This window comes from Helianthus annuus, chromosome 9, assembly GCF_002127325.2.
Source record: "Helianthus annuus cultivar XRQ/B chromosome 9, HanXRQr2.0-SUNRISE, whole genome shotgun sequence".
In the NCBI taxonomy this organism is placed as follows: domain Eukaryota; kingdom Viridiplantae; phylum Streptophyta; class Magnoliopsida; order Asterales; family Asteraceae; genus Helianthus; species Helianthus annuus.
In genome coordinates, this window is record NC_035441.2 from 109,137,431 (window position 1) to 109,148,417 (window position 10,987).

Genomic DNA, 10,987 nt, shown 5'->3' on the forward strand with positions numbered 1-10,987 from the left:
TATCGAGATCTCTTTATTTCCAGGTACCTGAGGTTCTTCTTGAACCATCATGTCTATTGTCTCTTCAAGAGACCTTTTTAATATCACCTCGACTTGACCATCTTACTTAGTTGCTCCAACTTTCGAGGAATTGTATTACTATAATCGACTAGTCTACCATGCTTCACGCTTCAGGCGCGTAATAGACTCATTAGAAAATATGTGGTGTCCTTTTGGGACACAAATATAACTGGAGCATAAGCAGTTGATTATGTGACTTACTTAGTCACTCTATTTAGGTCAGTGAACTTGTCTGGTAATTTGTTCTTTAATACTGGTAAATGAATTATACTTTAACCTTCTAGTTCATAGTTTATAGTCTGAGGATCAAGATGACATGATAATTCATTTCACTTTTCACTTTCCAACTGCTTGTTATCCCCCCCCCTAATGTTGGGAACATTCATTCACTAAAGTGAAAACCAATGAGCCATAAACGAATTTCTCACTAATGGCTTTAAGTATTCAATCACAGACGATTGTTTATACCCAACATATTCTCAAACCTTTTAGAAGTCCCATCTTTGTGCGGTGAGTTTTAATATATGTCGCACGACCATAACCTTTGATGAGACATCTTTGGTTCCTGACCAAAAACCAACTATATGGGGAGAATTATAACTTATTGGCTTGATGTGAATTGATACATGAACTTTTGCTCTCATGATCATACACTTTGCAAACACATCCAGTGATTGTCTCAATAAATCATGTCCAAACTACATGAAGTTTTACGTGTATTGCAATGATCATTATGTGAAATTGATTTATTATCAAAATCATTATATCAATCTGGAATAATATGCTTGCTATCACATTAGCTAAGCCATAATCACACAAACTTCAGGTTGTGGATTTGATAACCATTTAGACGATGCATCGATTTAAAAACACTAAACGGTATCATGTTAGATATGCATATCCTTTAATCACTTCCAGAATATTTAGGGATTCTCACCCTACTTTGGTTGGTAAATAATGAATTTCCCTTAAGAGAAAATATTGTATGCTAATTACCAACTTGAAGAATCTTCTAGTTCTTCAATACAATTCACATCAACATTGACTCGGTGTGGTCTAATCGGTCATGCCAACTGATTATGATTCATAAACTTCTTATTTATGATCATATATGTATTACTTGTAAGTAAAAACACAAAATAGAATGTATGTATTAAACAATTTAATCATAATAATTTGATAGTCTATTATGATTTGAACAAACTTACATTATATAATGAATCAAATTCAGACTCAGAATCATAAGGTGGTGAAGGTGGTAGAGTTAGTTGCATACTATTAGCTATTTGTTTTAGCATGTCTTCCAACCATTTATTTCTTTCTGTCAGTCGTTTTATTTGTTTAGACAAATTTCGAATCTGATCGTTTAACCTAGCCACTTCGACTCCTATTGAATCTGAAGGTAGATTCAATTGAGGTACCGTACATGATTCTGTTATATTAATTGGTGGCAGTTGTTGTTCTACTTCGTTTAATAGTGATTGGAAAAACTGTTGGGGTAATGGTGATTGCAAAAATGATTCTGATGCTAACTGCTCTTGGAATATCATGTTTTCATCAAACAAAGTTTGTTGCATCGTTGAATCTTCCTCGAAAACTAAAGGTGAGATGTTTTGTAAGATGTTCGGTTGAGATAGGTTAGTTGTAATATGTTCTTGTACGGGTGGCAGCTGTGGTTGTAGATCAAATCGATAAAAAGACGGTTGAGGAAGCTGCAACAATGATTGTTGTAAATTTTGTATTGAGGTACTTTCTAAGATAACTTGAGCTTCCTCCGACTGGAATGGTTGATTTAGTATATAATTATGAACAGGGGCTAGCCTAACAGAGTTAAAATTTACAATCCCAGATGCCTTTGGTGGAGATAATCCTTGGATAATCTGATTACTTAAGACACCTAATGATTTTGCTATTTTTGTAATGTAAGACCCTCCCATGAGACTTCTCAGAGGATTTGTTTGTTGATTTAAAAAATATGTAGCAAGCTCGTGGGCAATATTACAAGGAACTTGCTCAAAAATACTATGCAGATGGAAAAGGTCGGTAGCACTAACCCTATGTTGATTATTCTTGCGCCCCCTGATAGTGTTGGCTAAAACACGATGCATATATTGATAACGAGGGTCTATGAATTTCATAGAATTATTATGAGTTGAATTATATCAGAAGTTGTAGCTTATGTGTAGATTAGCTCGAGTAGTGAGTTTCTTATATAGATAAGAAAATCTAAGCTTACACCATACCTTTGGTTAAGGCTTCCATGATACGTTTTGAAACAGTTCACTGTAGCTAGTAAATGTTATATTGCATAAATAAATATTAGATGCATAAACAAAAATGTTAGGTACATAAATAAATGTTAGTAGTCCCATGATTATTATATTTCCAGAGCAATAGGTCCTCTGTACTAATTTTAATTTATCACAGAACTATATTATAAGTATATATATATATATAAAGGAGAAACGGGATCTAAAAGATCATCCTAAAGGTGTATGGTTTTACACTCACTGGTGCACCCTTAGGCTTTCAACCTATATATATATGTATATATATTTAAATATATGAAATTCTTACATTGAGTATGGTAATAACTCCTTTGCTTTTGTTGATTTGCTTGGTTGACAGCGCTTGTGCTGATAACGTGTTATAAAACTAGCCTAAAAGCTGAATAATATAGAAGATAAGTAGAGAGAATTTTCAAAGGATTTCTTATATATATATATATTTCTTGGTATCTCAAAACTATAATATTACATGAGTTTATATAGACAGAAGAAAGAAACTATGTTGTACTGTGCGTCAATAATTCGAACGAATTATTGAAGTTACTGTGTCAATAATTCGAATGAATAATTTCCTTTACTGTGCGCTTTTACTATGCAACTATTTTGTCGTCCACTGAATTATTCATAACAATTTTTAGATTATTATTTTATTTATATTTCGTACGTATATATTAAATTCAAAATTCAAAGTTTTGTTTTATTATTATTTTATTATTTATATATTATAATTAATTAAACTGCTTTACTTATTTGGCGCTTATAACTTTTAAAATATGACGTTTTATAAGGCAATAAATATGTCTTTAGAACGAGAATAATCTAATCTACATTTTGAACCAAGTTTAATTAAAAACAGAGTAGGTTCAAATATAATGTATTTTTTATAATAAAATTATTAAACGGTTTCTAGGCCCATCTAGGTACTTCATATTTCTAACATTTAACTTACCCGTAATATACATGTCTAATAATATAAGTTTTTATATACTTTTTATTTTATTTAGAAAGGTCACCCATATACAGGCTAATTAATTATAATATTTCAACCAACTATATATAAAATAGTTTTTAAAACTATTTGGGTTGAATAATTATATTAAAAATAAATTAGTTACTAGTTACTAGTGGTTAATAAATTTAATCAAACCTAAAATTCTTATATGATAAAAATGGGAATGTTACAAAAATATGGGCCCGATTAGTCCGATTTTGTCCAACTTTTACCGATTTCGTCCAACTTTTACCGATTTTGACCATAACCGATTTTTTTGACCGACTAGCTTAAATTTATGCAGTAACCCACTGACTAGCGCCTATGCGCCGATTAATCGGCCACCTAGGCCGATTTCTGCAACATTGCGCACGATAAGGGGGAACAAACAAAATCCCCGACACGACATTTGTGGAGGGATCCTCCCAAGTGTAATAAATGTAATGTTTATAAGAAAGCAGGCATCGGCGGAACCAGAGGGGGGTCAGGGGGGTCATCTGACCCTCCGGCCAGCGAAGTTTGGTGTTTAGCAGTACTGGAAAGAGAAAGTTCTTTACATTTTGACCCTTCTAGTTGTCTCTGAAATGTGGGGAAATGAAAGAGAAAAATGAAGTGTATAATTTTGTCGATTTTCCAGCGAGCTCTGGTTCTTTTGAAGCAAGGCTGAGGAAGAAAGAACATTGAAATAAAAAACTAATAAAAAATTACAACACCTTGGAAAAAGAAGTATTATTGTCTTGAAAGAATCACCCAAGTACCCAATAGTCAATGCAAAAGGCTAATTCACATTTAAATTTGATATTTTTTGATTAGTTGTTTATATTATGCGCAATGAGGTGGTGGTCGAGTAGTAAGGAAAAGACTTGGTGTTCTAAGAGACCTGGGTTAAATTCCTGCTCTTCTCATTATTTTCTGCGGCACCTAGTGATGATGGGAGACTAGACGAGTAAGCGGCGATCGCTAGTTCGTTCTTTGAACTGAGCGGATTTTACCTCACCGCACTGTAGTGCCTTCTGGCAAGTGTTCACGGGCTTCGGCTCTAGGTGAGGGTTTTCCCCGGTTCGGAGGCAAGTATATCCCGATGCGGTGAATTTTGCCGGTGACCCATTTAGAGGATTTGTTGGCCGTTCAAAAAAAAGTTGTTTATATTATGCTGAAAATTAATTTTTAATTATATATATTATTTTGTTTATAGGACTATTTACTATTATTACTAGTATTTGTACCCGCCGTGGGTTGCGGCGGCGTACTTGACTCTTTCCGAACTAAATTTACGTCGAAATAGAGTAACTGGAATTTATACAGTCGAATGAAAACATATTCTATTCTAGCCCAAAAAATGCTATGTTAAAAACTATACTAACTCGAAACGTAGATATGTGGTTCTTGAGCAAAATTTATATCGAAAGTTGAACTAAGTAAAAGATAAAGAAAACGTACCAATCCCTTCCTCATTTCGGCTGGTTTAAACAGAAACTAACTCGAATTAAATACCATCGAATCAAAACGTATGAAAGAACTGCAAGCCCAAAACAAAACCATCAAACCCCAAAAATGTTTGAAGAATGCATACACATACCAAGACAAAATCAGACTTTTTGTAACTATTTCAGCTATATAGTAAAAACACACAAAAAATCATATTCTTATCAGTAGTTTCCTGCAGAATCAACGTATAAAGAGCTAACATACAAAATTTAGATAACTAATTTTTTTTTCAAAAAAAAAAAATCTATCAAGAGAACATGGAATGCTTGTTATAAAATGGCATCACATTCGGATATAAAAATTATCAACAGAACATGGAATGTTGGTTATAAAATGGCATCTAATTCGCATATAAAAATTTGCAAAAAATATTAGGTCATCCGAAGAAAAAGAGAAGATACTTTAACATACCAACGCCGTATTCCATGGCACCTTTAGCTAAGAATAGACCATCAGCAAGCAGACATTCTTTAAACCCAACCCTCCAAACTGAAGCAACCATCTGTAAATGATGTTTCTGGCTATAAGAAAGAAAATATTAGTAATCGATACCAGATACAAAAAATGTGTATGAGAGTATGAGAAGCATGTATACCATTCTTCTTCAATAAGCTGCCTATTTTAATTAAGTATAAAAATAATAATCAACATGAAACACACATACAAATTATCTCCAAAAACTAAATGCAATGTCAGCAAAGTGTTTCGTCTGTAAATTCAACACGGATACCCAAACATAATTTGCAAATTGCGATAACCTAAACCGTAAGTCTAACTTGCCTTGTCGTTCCTGGCTTCCAAGGATTTCACAACCATCATTGATTGTTTTGGAATCTAAGTTAAGTATTATTTTAAATTTGATTAGTAATTTTAAGCTATAACAGCAGGTAATTCTAATCTAATCTAAATATTATTTTAGATGGTTTTAATGGTTCTTTTCTTAAATAAAATGCTTAACAAAACAGATAATTGACCCAAGTTAGTCACTTTTTAATGCAGTTAGCCTATAAAATATAATGAATTAAGGAGCAATTAAACAAATGGTATATGTATTGGTGATGAAAACTTGTAAAAGCCAATACCTGATGTTCCTGAAGCAAGCCCATTATATCATGTATTGATGCAAAATGAGAGGAGCCAAAGGATTCTCTTTGCAAACATAGAACAGCACCTCAACCAATCATTAACCACCGTGATCTTTTTTCTTAGCAATTTTCCTTATAAAAATCAAATTTATTCTAAGAACAAATGGGGTTCAAGTAAAATGGCTTACAGTGCATCAGATCCATCTCTATGAGCAATCAAACCCCTTCCATAACAGGCAGCATCATTAAAAATACAAATAACAATCATCATCATCCACCTTTGTTGTTGATTAGAGTTGCTGTAAAGAAAGGAAAGAGGAACACGAAGATAGAGATGGAATCTACCTTTGGCGTTGCAGAGTATGGAGACGCAGGCTTAGAAACCCTAGTAACCACTTGCGTCGCGGATGCTGACTGCCGCTGTGGTGACCGGAAACTCTTATATTTCTCTCTCTCTCTCTCGTAAATCTCTGGTGGGTCAATGTGGTTCTCCAGATTTGTGGTGGTGGTGGTTTTTAAGTGTTTGTAAATGATCCTAATGAAGGAGAATTGCCGATAACTAAGGGCGGTTTGTTAGCGCTTTTAGTTTGTAGAGTAACTCTTATATGTTTATCGATATTCGAGGCAATGAACGACACTACACAGCCTAAATTTTGGTTATAAAAAAATATTTGTTTAAATAAATAGAATATTGGTTATTTGATTAGGATTGCTTAGCTTTCAATACAAATTGCATTTAATCATTCAACTGGTGCTTCAAGCTATGTTCCCTATATAATAAATCAAACTATAAAAGCCCAAAAGACTCAGAAGATAGAATCTGTTGTTCCTCCAAATCAAGCTAATAAATAAATTTGATATCAATCTCAATTAAGATGCAATCATCTCTGTGTAATTAATCCTAAAACCTCTTAAATTCATAGACCTAACATGGATTTGGAACAAAGCAACCCATAAGAAAAAAAAATCAGAATCATAACCATCAACAAATTGAACATCACTTGTTGATAAAAATTATACAACTGAAAAGAACAAAGCTCAAATTTACCTTACTCGCCGGTTCTGAGTTCTGTAGTGGCCGGATTCTTGGCAAACACTCACCTACTCGTCAGAACCGGTCAAATTAACAACTGAATCGCCGCCGTTCACTGGCCCTAGACGACGCTAATCTGCTGGGGGTTATCTCAGACCGAATCCAAATCACCGTGACGGCCAGAGTCCGACTGCCGGAGTTCGTCTTCGTCGAAACCCTAGGGGTTCTGTTTCTATTTTTGCCGGCGCCTGGTTCTTGGTCACAACAACCGTCGGAACCCTAGGGTTTCCCAATGATGGATTCGGACGCGAGGTGCGATGGCGGGAGCGATGTCTTTACCGTTGTCGTCTTCGTCTTCCTCGTTCATCCCAGAGAAACACAGAGAGAGAGACACAGAGACAAGAGATAAAGAAAGAGAAGGAGCCATGCTTTGTTGCAGGTAGAAGAAGAATGTGGCAGGGGCCATTTTTGTAGGTTTAGGGTTAGAAATAGAGGATGGTGTGTGAGAAGGAGGATGAGAGGATGTTGAAGAGGGTGATTTGGAGAAGAAAGAGGTGATCTGGCGTTGGGGATTGACGATGTGACAACCCTCAGAATTCCATGTATTCCGTACAATTTATTATTGATAATTAAAGTGCTTAACGACTGTGTGGAATTACTTAACTGCTCTCTGATATCTGTGTTATGCTTACATGTGCTTGTTAACATACTAGTAGTATGCAGAAAAGTCACTAAATAGTCCGTTATAATTTCCTAAGTGTTAGATATTAAAAGTGTTACAAAAATATACATAAAAGACACTTTGCGAATTAATTAAGCAATTTAACGAAACAATATCAAACCGAACAACCGGACTTCACCCGGAACATAAAAATATTGTCATTAACATTGTTTTTCCTTTTCTGAGCTAGTTAGGGTCCTCGAACACCCTAACACCCGTTATAATACACTACACACTAGTAACTAATTTAATCACCTAACTAAACTAACTAACACTTAACTAGTTAGTTGAAATCCAACTAAATACCCTCCCCCCCATGATCCAATCGGTTTCCCCCATGTGGGACACACCCTTACATTTTGATTATTTTATTTAAGATTGTCTAGTATCAAGATGGCATGTTGTTTGTTGGACAAAAGCTCTATTATGGTTGATAAATGTAACCATAAGATCACACTCTCATTTACACCAACACTTCAAAATTTTGCTCTCTCTTTCCTTCTCCTCTTGTGATCGGCCGAAACCTTATCCCACCATCTCACCATCATCAAGCTTTGATCTTGCAATTTCCCATACACACAAGGGTGAAAGGTCACACACAAGGAGGCTTGGTGCTTTCGGAATCTCAAGAACCTCTCTACGTTGCTTTTATCCACTTTGTTTTCGCTTTGTTTCTTCCCTAGCCTCGAGCTGGTAGTAAGTGCTTCTAAACATCCCCTTGATCTTGTTTAAAGTGGTTAATAAGTGATTTAATGACTAAAAATCAAGAACACACAATATCATAACTCAAAGACTTGAAAGTAAGATGAATATGTTGGATAAAGAGTAGATGTGTGTGTAAATCATGCAGATCTTGTGTTGTTATGATTCTTGTTGATTTCATGATGATTTTGCTGGTTAATATTGATGTTTGATGTTGTTGTGATCACTAAACATGTTAACGGAATCAATCGAACACAAGATAGAAAGTTAAAAGCTGAAAACAATAGGCTGTTTGGTTTTTACAGCCAACTTCAGTTGGCTGTAACAGGACCATAACTAAACGAAAAATGTATTTTCTGAAGCCTAGATTTATGTATTATGAAATACGGTTCTAATGGCACTAGAATCATAATTTTTGGACTTCGTTTACTATTTTTAAAGTGTCATTCTGTAACAGCAGCTAGAGCTGCATTTTTCTGCTGAAAATATACGATCTGTTTTCTATCATAACTTGAGTTCTATGTAGAGTTAGATCATGAAACTGGTACTGTAGATGGATACTGATGTCGTAGTAATTGTCCCACTGGAATTTCGTCAATCCGACTTACAATGAATTTTTAATGAATTATTCTGTGGGCTGCAGTCAGAAAATAATGAATCTGATTGCAGTCCGGAAAATGATTTTTTATAAAATATTGGTACTGAATCGGATCCCGAGATTTTTACACAATAATATATAGGTCGTTTAGCATCTTCTGTAAAAAGTTGGGAATTTTTGAAGTAAGATAACTATTTTATTAAAATGCTCGAAAACAGCCCAGTTTCGGATAATTAAGTTGAAACAACATAAGTAGTGATTTGCGTGTCTAAATGTCGAATATGTTATCTGTGAATGATCTAACATGTTATGTGTCGATAAAAGTGTTATGTGCAATGTCGTATGTTTATTTGTGAATGGGAATAGATGGAAAGGTTACATGGGCATAAACCGTTAAAGTAATGCATGTTATGTGATAGTTACGTGTAGGAACTTTGTACTCTATTTGAAAACCACTAAATGACTAACTGGTAATCATATTAGGACGTGATTGACCGACCTTGACTGTTAGCTATATTTGAGAATCTGACCGAGCAAACCGAGGTGAGTTCACACACTTTCTAAGGCATGGGATTCCCGGTGGTTTGGGAATGGGTTAAAGAATTTAAAACTGAATCTACATATCCTCCTTGGGTAGGATATGTACGGCCATCCTCCATGGGTAGGATGCCAATATTAATCCTGCGTATTCTCCTTGGGTAGAACTACGTACGTTCGTCCTCCTTGGGTAGGACAACAACCTTAAAACTTACTAGACAAAACTCTATCATAAGTCCCTCATTTTATATCGACTTAATCGCCGAGGCCAATGGCGAGCGGGTCATTAGTTAATAGCGCTATTAGATTTAACAAACCTCACACTGTGCCAGTCGGACGGGCGTGTACTAATGGACTATGGCAAACCATCAGTGATCATAGACACTGACGTAGGGCACAACTTACTTGCGTAGTAGTCGATATCATACGGTCTAGTAGTTCACATGGAGAAGCCCCCACTAATCATGGACAGGGTATGGGTAATAAAGAATGAACTGATTAAATTTTCTTTCAACTACGGGGTAACCCCCACGGCAAATACGCCAACGAAAGACAAACCACGTTTTCAGAAACAACTTAAAACTAAACAACCAACCGTGAACTCACTCAACTTTGTTGTTGACTCGTTGTTACATGCCTTACAGGTCGCTAAATGCTTGGAGCTTGCACGTGGAAGGAGTCATTGTGGTGTACGGACTGTTATGTTCCGTGCTTAATATCTAAACCCTTATGAACTTATTAAACTTGCGTTTTGAACTTAAACTTATAAACTATGGACTTATGTTTTGGACTTTACGTTTATGCTTCCGCTGTTTAAATTAAAACTTGGTTAACTAGCTTTTGGTCACCAATCATATTGTGGTTGGCTTTATTTACTAAAATACGTTGTTCAGTATGATTGGTGGCTCGATCCTGGTCATGTCACGCCTCCAAGCGGTGGTACTCCGCATGGTGGATTTTGTGGGGTGTGACAGATTGGTATCAGAGCCATTGGTTATAGTGAACTTGGTTTTAAAAAGGGAAAAGCTTTTCGATAAAACCAGACTATAACCTGTACAGTGCTCAAGATCCACAACGACGCTTCGCTCCACGTGCAAGACTCGACACAATAGGTGGTATGATCTATGTTATATTGTCGGTTAGATAGTGTACACTGTGCATTAGATAACGTGATAATTGCTATTCGAACCTTGTGTGCTCACTCTCTGCTGTCGTCCCACACTTTTACGCACTTTCGTGACACTTTCCTCACTTACGTTGCTTTGTTATGAAGATCATGAACGAACGTGGAGGACATATCAACCTAACTCAAGCCCAGCTGACGGCTCTGATCAACGAATGAGTTGCTGAGGCACTCGCAGCTGTTCCTGCAGGAGGTATAACCTGCCATATCAACCTATCTTAGGACGTTTAGATCCTACCTTCGCAAACCAACCCTCGTGCTTAACCTTGTCTTTTATTCTCGCAACACAGGTCAACACGCT

At 35.7% G+C, this 10,987-nt stretch overlaps 1 long non-coding RNA gene across 2 annotated transcripts; it reads right to left on the reverse strand.

Moving 5' to 3' along the window:
* Positions 1 to 3,874: 3,874 nt before the first annotated feature.
* Positions 3,875 to 6,466, reverse strand: LOC110878156. Of its 2 annotated transcripts, none has more exons than XR_004866952.1 (5): positions 6,258 to 6,466; positions 5,910 to 6,136; positions 5,239 to 5,344; positions 4,780 to 4,858; positions 3,875 to 4,002 (listed from the first exon to the last, which is right to left on the reverse strand). It is a non-coding gene; the product is annotated as an uncharacterized LOC110878156 (long non-coding RNA). The 2 variants fall into 2 exon arrangements; XR_002557655.2 differs by having other exon boundaries at positions 5,239 to 5,348; positions 6,258 to 6,465.
* Positions 6,467 to 10,987: the final 4,521 nt, after the last annotated feature.